Here is a 10,979-nt window from a genome sequence, read left to right as displayed (position 1 = left end):
TAAAGCCCTGCCCAGGAACTGCTGAGCGTCTGTCGATTTAATATGAAAACCCAACGCTACAGCAGCGAGAAAAAGCCACGATTCCCTGTACGAGTGTGGCTTCTCTCGGGATCTCCTCCAGTGTTTGGCTCGAGGGTTTCGGGGTCCCTTGCACGGATCCATCCACGCGCGCACAGTGTCCCCTTTCTCTTTTGATCCTTCGTCGAGAAGACACCTTGAGAGGGTTTCCTTGGAAAAACTCACCTGGGTCCTTTCCACTTACCGTCTCCCTCTCGCGCTCTTTCCAACGGAGTGTAACCTACAGGCTGGTCATGCTTTGGTGTAGCAGAGCAAAGTTTCTCCGGAGAAGACCCCACGCCCAAAGCGTTTTCCTTTCCTACTTGTTTGAGAAAGCGCCCCGTGCCTGTGCCAGGGAACAGGTGCCCAAGACACCATCCCCTTCGATGCCCACCGGCTGGTCTCTGGGATTGGGGGGGGGGGTATCTCTCCCAAGTCAGGATCACAGGGCGATGGGTGCTCTTTCCTAGTCCGCAAGGTAGAGCAGGAGGTCCCTGAGCAGCCAGGGTCCCCTCCTCACCCGCGAGCGCGTCAACTGTCAACCCACCAAATCTGCTCGGGCGCTAAATAAAAACACGGGGCCAGATAACATCAGTGCTTGGTAAATGGTAATGAGCGCCTAACCCCGGGGGAACAGAAGGGCGGTGGGGCTCTTTAATGCGCGGCTGAAAGGCTAGCTGGGTACTGCGGGCCCGAGCAGATGTTCGTATGTGTGTGTTTTGATTTGGGGACTTGTGCTGGAGGTTTATGAGGCTAACCAGAGCCACCCCACGCCTGGCCACTTGGCCCAGGCGCCATCTGGCACAAGCGCGCACGAGCCGGGCACCGCATTGGGGCTGCAGATCCACAGGCAGCATCTACCATATGGACGCGCTCTATTCTTCTCTTCCTTCCCCAGCCAATGTAGGTTAAAGCCAGAACAAGCGGGTCTCTCTCTCTCTCCTCCTCCTCTTTCACAGCTCTGCCAAACCTCAGGGCAATCCTCTCTCTCTCTCTGGGCGAGCACCTTCGCAGATAGAGTTTCACGTCGAATCGGCGCGCTCTGGGCATCAGCTTCCCTCCGCGATCAAAATATTATGATGTGGGCGGCCAAGGGTCCAGCCCCTGTGAAACCGAGCCTCTTTCCTCTTCTCAGCCCGCAGTTGGCCTCTCTCCTTCTTCGCTGCTTTCCTTCTTCCCTCGACCACAGAATGACTCCTGACCTGGCACACGTCGCCCGACAGCATCCCTCCGCTTTCGGATGGCGCACAAAACAGATGTGAAATCTTCTCGAAAGTCAAGGGCATTATTGTGCCGTTGTGATTGTAGCTATTAAAGAGGCGGTGGTAAAATAATAAATGCGAAAGGGGCCATCTGCTTTGTGTTGACCAAAAATTTAGATAAAAAAGTTGCAACGAGGAGCAGAAGGGCAGCTGGATCGAAAAGTTTGCAGAGGGCAGGTTCGAACGACCGTCGTTTAAAATTATTGGTATACTTCACTTTCTTATTATCCGCCATATGGGAGCCCACAAGATAGCACCTGTATGGGGCCTCCCTTCTTTGTTTGTTTCGCTGCCATAATCCAAGACCAAAACTCTTGTTCTCCACGTCAAATCATCCAGGATAATCATATATATCTTCCTGATTCTGCAATCACAATCAGTAAAGGAGTCGAGAGCTACGATGGCCACCCAGTTAAATGTATCTCAATAGACTGATCATATGACTTTTAATCACTTGATTAGTCAATTAAATATGCATACATTTGCATTCCAATAAAATAATGGTTTTGAAGGGGGGAAAGCATTATTTTGAATTATGCATATGGTTGAGTCGCAGCAAGCACTACCTTAGATGACGCATGTGCCTGTAGTTTTTGCCAGTACAAAAAAATATTTTAAATACATAAGTAATTGTTTAAGTCCCTTATATACATTTTTTTAAAAAATTGTGAAGTCTCTTGGTTTTTAGTATTGTCAGTGAAATCTATTTAAAGGTAAGTTTTCATTGTTGAAGCCAGCCATTATGGAGCAGACACAAGATAAATATGTGAAGTGTTTCACATTTCTCTCTTCCAGTTTCATGCCTTGAATTCTTGCCACAACATCCACATAACCTGAAGGGAATTGTTTGCAAACTATTAGTGACCAATGTGACTGGCTTCAGTGAGCATCTCCTGTAATTGTTGGCACTTCCAGCATTAAATACTGGGAGCATTCCAATTAGTTAGTTATATCCTGATCCCTAAATGTAATTACACGGAAGACAAGTCCTATTAAAAGAAGGAGGACTTATCTGCAAGTCAATAGACTGATAAAATAAAAAAATTCCTTCCAGTAGCACCTTAAAGACCAACTAAGTTAGTTCTTGGTATGAGCTTTCGTGTGCATGCACACTTCTTCAGATACAGTATCTGAAGAAGTGTGCATGCACACGAAAGCTCATACCAAGAACTAACTTAGTTGGTCTTTAAGGTGCTACTGGAAGGAATTTTTTTATTTTGACTATGGCAGACCAACACGGCTACCTATCTACTAATAGACTGATAGTGTTTTATTTTATTCACACAACAGCCTTCAGCATCTCCCTTAAGGGCCTAATAGTCCATTTGGACTGCAGTCCTGCTCACTTGAGTACCAGTGACACAAGTCCTGAGCCACTCTTATGAGTTAAGTCACTCTTATGTTCCATTAAAATCAATGGGATTTCAGTTACTCATGATTATATACTTCTTCTGGGCTAGGGCCCTTAGCTTCAATTGGATTGAATTCACCCAGCTGTGCAGGATTGCAGCCCAACACTATGTAAATCTCAGCAGTTGCCTTATACTGAGACTATTGATCAGAAGGCCAGACTCTTGACTAGCAGCAGACCTCCAAGCCATCATGCTAAGGTTCCTTCATGATGTGAAGGAAGGAAATGGCCATCGAAATCTGCCATTGAGCCAACATAGTACACTCTGATCCTATGTATGCTTTCTCAGGAGTCCCACTGAGATTTGCTTCTGGGGAGGTATGTATAGGACTGCAGCTGCAGATGTGATCCTCCAGAATTTGTGGGATGCAGAGAGACGTACCTAGGGCCAAAGGAGCTGAATTGGTCTCCCCCACCACCTCCAAAAACAACACTTTACCACACACCTTTGTGCCATGGTGGAAGGATGGGAAGCTTCTCCTGAATTTCATCTCCTGCAATAGTGGTGGGGTGTCTCGCCTCTGGTTGGAGGACAACTCCCATCCTCCCTGACAATTGGCCATGCTGGCTGGGGCTGGTGGGAGTTGAAGTCTGACAACACTTGGAGAGCCAAGGGCTCCCCATCCCCTTGTGCAGTGCAACCCTTAAGAAAGTTGACTAATAAGCAAATCCCAATTAGTTAAGAGACGAAGGCTATGTACGCCTTAGCAGCTTGAAATGCAGCAGTTACTTTCTCCCACGTTGTTTTAAGTACCTTTTAATGTTAGTGAATGTGGATTTATGCACACAGAGAAAAAGGATAATAAATGGTTAATTTAGGTGTGCTTGCAATACACCTGAAGCTGCACCTTTTGAGAGTATAAATACTCTTGCATTTACAGTATAGCCTTGGGTAGAACCTAATCTGTGTTGGAATGCTGTAAGGAGCATATGTTGCAGCAAATACTTTTTATTACTTTTGCTGTTGGGACAGACTTTGTGCTACAACTACTGTATATGTAACTGCCGAGGAACTGAATTATCCTTTGGACTACCTGTCAGTAAAGGAACTGGTAAAGGAACACCAAACTGGTGTTTTTCTTTAACAACCCCATTCTAGGTTTTTCCATTTGAACAATCCGTTGGCACAATCCGTGTTGGATGGCCTTTCTGCACATGCATGTTGATGTTCACAGCAGAGAGGAGCCAGAGATGTCTTTACCCAATGCTCATTACCTGATTTGTTTCCTTATGCTGAGCACCATCTGCAGACGTGCCAAAGCTGCCTGAAATGTACATGCCCAAACATAACCAGGGTCTTGCTTTTCTAATTGGATAACTGGCTGGTTTGATGGAAAGCCTATCAGACAGTAAGATTTCTCAAGAAGCTGCAGGATACCTATGGATTGTGGCTAATAGCACGCAGACTCGGTTTCAAACACCAGCAGTGGGAGTGCACTGGAGCAACAGCAAATGGTAACAACTACACAGCCAGTTAAACTTGTTCAAGACTGTAGTCTTAGGGCTCATCCACACTTCCCTTTTGTCCTGCTGCTTTCCCCCACAGAAAACCGCTCTTTAGTGCTCCATTGGAGCAAACAGCTATTTGAGTTTTCTCTGGATTGGCATTTGCTCTCATTCAGTGCTAAATTACGTTTTCCCTGGGAAAGGAGCAGGGCTAGGGAGAGGAAACTGCTTGGATCCACACTTTCTAGGCAGAGGACAAGTGGGAATGTGGATGAGTCCAGTGGAGCAGTTTGTACTATGGAAAAGTTGAAATTAGCTTAACCTCACACGTTGGATTTCAACCTGTGCTTACGTAGCATACATATAAAAGATCTATTGTTGTACGGGTCCCAGAGCAGTTGCTGCAAATTTTACTGGGTAGATTCCCTGTGCTCCCACTGCACTTTGTGGTGAGGAAGGTGGTTGTCAAAATCTACACAATTTAGTGTTTTACTACTACTACTACTAAATTATTTATACCCCGCCCATCTGGCTGGGCTTCTCCAGCCACTCTGGGAGGCTTCCAACAAAATATTAAAATACAGTAGTGCATCAAACATTAAAAGCTTCCCTAAACAGGGCTGCCTTCATATGATGAAGATGAAATGGAGACTGATGCTACGCTGGTGCTGGGTTACATTGATCAAAAAGGTTCAGCTACAGTCCAGACTCCAGAAAGCTTGGACTCACTTCCTTGTGAGAACTGGAGGCTGGACTAGATGGGCCTTTAGCCTGACGCAGCAGAGCTGCTCTTATATATGGGCATGATCCGCCTCCAAAAACAGACTACCAGGCCATGTCACTAACAGCTTTTGAAATACTTCGGAGTTGTCCCATGGCAAGGGAAGGAGCCAGAAACCCAAGTTGTGCTATCTTCTATGGTTTGGAGTCACAGGAAGAAGTTGTAGCTAAATCATACCAAGTGTTAACCTAACAACTGATCATAAACCACTCTTCCGGGGGAACCCCATCAAGAATGGATGATGGAAGAAGGAGGCTCAGGAGTTTCAGTCTGCAACAAGATGATAAATCAGGCCACAAAAGGAGGCAATTCTAGGCGTATCCTGTTGACATTTGGAGTTAAAATGCTGATAGAAGTGGAACTGAATCCTGAATCCCAGCAGGAGGAGCACACTTTACCCTGGACGTAATCACACTGAGGCTCTGGGTTTTGAAAAATAAGAGATGTTTATTGCAGGAAATACATACTTGATAGGAAGGATTCTAGTTCTATCTAGAGGAAGATGCAACAAACTATGCTAGGATGGAGTGAGATCCAAAATAGTCATCTCCTTTCATGAGGGAGGCATGGAAAAGGAAGGAAGAAAAAAGGTAAAAAAAAAAAAGGTAAAGGACTCCTGGACAGTTAAGTCCAGTCAAAGGTGACTATGAGTACAGCATTCATCTCACTTCAGGCTGAGGCAGCTTTCCAGGTCATGTGGCCAGCATGACTGAACCACTTCTGGCACAAAGAGGACCATGATGCGCACGGAAAGGCCATTTACCTTCCTGCCAAAGCAGAATCTATTTAACTACTTGTATTGGTGTGCTTTTGAACTGCTAGGTAGGCAAGAGATGGGACAGAGCAACGGGAGCTCACCCCTTTGCATGGATTCGAACCGCCAACCTTTCAATCGGCAAGCCCAAGAGGCTCAGTGGTTTAGACCACAGTGCCACCCGCTACTCTATGTGGAGGAAAGAAGACAACCCTAAGAGTGTAGGTCTAGCCTGAAGGAAGTTCGGCACAGGTTAAATGTGTAGGAATAGCACAAAAGGACAGTCTAGGAAGCTTGGAGGTTCCTCTACTCTTTTCCATGCAGACACATCAGCTTTAATGCCAGCTGAGTTGCATCCCAGCATTTCTACCTTATCCTTTTATAGTGGGGCAGGAAAATAGTAACAGCCAATAGATCCCACCTAAGAAAAATAGCCTGCTTCTATTGAGGGGCGGGCAGGGTTGGACACCTGGAAATGCCAATCTGTGGCATGCAGGCAGAATCAGGGGGCCTGTTAGTCTCTGTGCTGATCACAGCTAGTCCAAGCCAATTACTTGGATCAGTGCAGAAGCATAAAAATAGTGTCTGCAGCACTAGCTTTACCACATCTTTAGTTGAGATACTTTTCTGATCTACATTCTCTTTTGCTGCTATTATTGGTTGGGGAAGCAGCCACCTGAACTTTGCTGTTGTGTATCCTTTGCTGTTGTGTACTGATAGGTTGGGGCTAATCCATTATGGGCTGTTTGTTCAGAGGGGACTTTCATTTAACTTTCATTTCTGCAGCACACAAGCTATGCATACAGAAGACAACTAGTTCAATCGTCTCCGTTTATTGGAGGCGGGCTGAGAAAGTTGCCAGTCTGAGAGCTGGGGGAGCAGCTGCCAACTGGGGTAGACACTACCTAAGTTGTGGACTGCCTGCAACTATTTTTGCTGCTCTTTTGAAGAGAGCAAATTTCCCAAACACAGCCCTGTTATATCAAAATGATGTGGCTTATAGATTTACATGCATGTGCCATAATCAGCACTACCATTTGAGACACATTTATTAAATGGGCACTAATGTGAGGACGGTCATTTCCTCTAAATTTTAGATCACCCAATGAGAACAAAAGTTTCTCAAAGCATAACCTTATCCTGACAACAGAGTGTGAACAGGTCTTTCTTTCTTTCCTTCTCATTTTCTTTTGGAGGGGGGCAGCCAATGCTGTGTTCTCCAAATGATTTGGACCACTCTGCCCATCAGCTGCAGCCACCATTGCCAATGGTTGGGGACGATGGGAATTGTAGTCCTCAGCGTCTGGAGGGCACCACGCTGCCTACCCCTGCTTTAACAAAGGCTTCCTAACAGTGAAAGCGGGTTTGCCAGGGGAACAGACTGCCTCAGGATATGGCAGGCTCTCCTTTGCTGGAGGTATTTAAGCAGAGACCGGATTGCCATCTGCCACAGGTGCTGGTTTCATCATGCATCACAGATCCTACACTGAGCAAGGGGCTAGACTACATGCCCTCCAGAGTCCCTCCCAACCCGGTAATTCTATTATTCTAAGGGTACAGCACATGACAGCCTGGTGGAGGAGTTGCAATAAAAAACAAGGCTTCTTCTTGTAAGTTACATCTGCTGCCTCCACCTGCTCTGGCTTACTTTCTCAGCACCCATTTTCTGCAGTTCTTGAGTGGAGAGCTGCAGCAAGCTGAATGCCAGAAAACTGTGTGTGCAGGTAGTTGAGATTTCTGGATACAGAAAATGGCTCTCCGGTATTAAGAAATTCTCCTAGTGCAGCCTTCCCCTAACCTGGTGCCTTGCAGATGTTTTCGACAACAAATCTCATCAGGCCCTGCCAGCACGTGTATTGTAGTCAAAAATATCTGCTGGACCCCAGGTTGGGAAAGTCTGCACTAGTGAGTTAGTTAAGTGTATTCAGCTCAGGACAAAAATGAATTCAAGCTGGGATGAGGGGGCGTTTACAACCAGAGCGCTGCTCTCATGAATGGAGATCTCCCATGAATGGGAAAGCTGGACTAAAGGCTAGCCTCTGCCAATGACTCACTGGGTGGCCTTGGGCAAATCACTTTTTCAGTCATTCGCCCATCATAGAGGAATAATGGAAATCATGGGTGGGTGTGGATGAGTGCAACAGACACACCTGTAAATCAATCTCCATCAACGAGGTACTCTCCAGATGTTTGGGGCAACAACCCCAATCATCCCTGATCATTTGTCAAGCAGGCTAGGGCTACTGGGAGTTGCAAGTCCACAACATTCGGAGGGCAGCTTGAGGAAGGCTGCTGTAAAGCAATTCTTGAGCTCCATGGAGGAAAGGAGGGATAAATGATATAACTGTAATTAATTAATTAAATTTGGATACAGCACCGAAGACCCCATTAAACAAAGCAGACTTGAACCGCATTATTAACACACACACTCTCCACCCATCCTTTCTCACTCTCTGACACATTTATTCCATTTATATCCCACCTTTTGCTCCAAGGAGCATGGGTTTCCTCCTCCACAACAACCCTGTGAGGTATGTTTGGCTGAGAGACAGTGACTGGCCGAAGGCTACCTAGTGAGCTTCAGGGTGGAGCAGGAATTTGGACCCTGGTCAGCCAGGTACTAGACTGACACTCTCACCCCTGCACCACACAGGTAGTCAACCTTGTTTCTTGGGCGCCTCTCCCTGTCAAAGCATTGCACCTCCCCTGCAAGTCTTCAGCCTCATTTTGCGATCAGGTTTCCTTTACGGCCGATCCCCGCCCCCATATGAAAAGAACGGCGCCTTTAATTCCGCGATGTTAAGTCATAAAGGACCCGAAGAAAAACACACACGAGCCTGCTGGTTTTGTTTTCTGCAGCCTCAAAACTGTCCCCCGCTCAGGAGCCTTGCCCACCCCTCTCTCCCGCCCCCTTCTCTCTGGAGAGAGGAGCGCCGAGGGGTGTTAATGTGGTCGATTGGGGAGACAAGCGTTTGGAAATGTTTCCTGCTTCGCACAGAAGGAAGGGAGATTTGCAAACTGTTGCTGCCACATGGCTCCATTCTCATTGTAATGAGGCCGGCGCGTGCCTCATCTGCTCCAGGGGAGCTGCCACGAGCCAGCCAAGCACGCCACGTGCCAACTGGGACAACGAAGCCCGCGCCAGCTCAGCCCGGCAGCCTCCAGACACCCGGAGCAGCAGCAGCAGCAGCAGCAAGGCCCGGCAGGAGCGCACAAAGGACACCTGCTGCAGCCCCGGCCGGCAGCTGCAAGCGGGCCCGGCAGGCGCGCTCTCTCACACCCACCCACCCGCATACACACGCACGGCACAGGCCTGCCTTGGAACTCGGGAGAGGAGCCCGCTCGCCTGCAGGCAGCAAGGGCCGCGCCGCCGAGCCCGGGCTGGCGCGCCTCGAGGGTCCCCTCGGTCGCTCCTTCGCGCGCTGGAGCCCGGGCGGAGATCGGGATCGGGCAGCTCGGCGCGCCAGGGCGAAGGAGGGGCTGGAGGTGGGCGCAGGCGCAGCCCCCTAAGAAGAGGGCGCAGCCCCCAAAGCGGGCGCCCCAGACCTCGCCTTTTCTCGCGGCTCTTGTGGTCTGGGTTGTCCTACTTGGGGACGCACGCGCGGCCGTTGTAGAAAGACAAGGGTTGGGTGGTCCATGTGATAAGACAGGCATACAGGGCAGGGTGCCCACTTGAATAATATATTGGGGTGGGGGTGGGGGGAGGGCTAGTAATCGATCTCTCTCACACCCACCATAATCGATCACATGACATGGCGCACTATTTGAATAGCAATGCCCATCAACTTTGGGGGGCGGAAAGGCGATCAAATGTTTTACTGGGCAGTCTGAATATATATATAATAGCAATCTTGCTGCCGGATCGAGCCGCATTTGATTTCAGGGATTTCCACATGTCAATATAATATTAGAAGCTGCTTTCGTTCCTTTTTAAAAAGCGGCTGCATTACAACACGCTGGGCATTTCGCAGACTTGTGGTTTGGCCGGTAAGTCGCTCCAAGGAGGTTGGGCGATATTTTTTTGCCCAGAGCACATGAATTCCTGGTCTGGCGGGCAGTTGTGCAATTCTGTGTAGGATCTATAAAGCGAATGCCCGTTCTTTCCAGGGGTTCTTTTAAAAATAAACCTGCCAACAGCGTGTGTGTGTGTGTGTGTACTGGAAACCGTTTCCAGCCAATTGCATATCATCACTGTCACTAGTCCGCATGGAATTAACCCCGCCACATAGAGAGCAGAGGTGGTGAAACTTGAACCCGCTGCATCCCAAGCTTCAAATCAACTCTTTATAGGGCAGACCTCAATCCCCAACGAATTTCCTACCAGGTAAATCTTATTGGCCTTAAGGAAACTTTGAAACCACCTGTTTAGCAAGTGGAGCTCTTGTACTCGTTGCACGTTGCGTCTCCGTGTGCTACGCGCTGCACACACAAAAATGGAAATGGCACAGCGCATGCCCAGAGAATTTGCCACCTACGCGGCACTGCCATTAACCCCACTCCCAAACAGAATTCAGAGCGCCAAATGGCAATAAGTGAACCAGCTAGCGATGTCTTGCTGGTGGGGGCGAGTGCTTGAGCTGGGTTCAATTACAACCCGGGTACGTCCATCTCCTTTTGTTATTCAGAGTTTAACTCATAAAACGAGGCCTTTTGGAAATGGTATAACGATTACGATTGACTCCTGGGTTCCAAATCGATGGCTTCTTTTCCATACAAATGCATGTTTGTTTCTTGAAGTTCTCCATCTGTTTGGTAGCGAACACCTGCCATTCAGTAAATCGATTTTCCAATTTAATGTAACAGCTTCGCAGGACATCACCCCCCTCCTCCTTTCTTTCCTTCCTTCGGGGCCAGATGCCACAGCAGCGCCAGCTCTTCTCCTCTCCAAGCTAGCTCGGGGCCCACCTACCAGTCGCTTCCCCACAAGCAGAACCAGGAGACGCTTCAGTCTGCCCGTTTGCACCCAGCAGAGCACGGGAGAAAAATGGTTACCCGCAGACATAGCTGACCTCGACTCCTTTCTTTCTAGATTCTGACGGCTGCTCTTTTTCTGAGCATTTCCCAGGGTTCTTTAGATCCCGACCCAATTTTTTTGGTAAAATTATTCCTCAAGTGTATTTTAATTAATAAACTAATCACTTTGTTTTTAAGAGAGATGCCAGGATGCATCACAGGGAAGGAAAAGGCACCTTGTACATGCACAAAAATTACTTTTGTAAAAAAACAAAAATAGGGCGGGACACTTGGTATGTTTCAGGAAAATAAAAA

Source organism: Podarcis liolepis, assembly GCF_965112155.1.
Source record: "Podarcis liolepis genome assembly, chromosome: 1".
NCBI lineage: Eukaryota > Metazoa > Chordata > Lepidosauria > Squamata > Lacertidae > Podarcis > Podarcis liolepis.
Note: the sequence above shows the minus strand (reverse complement) of the source record.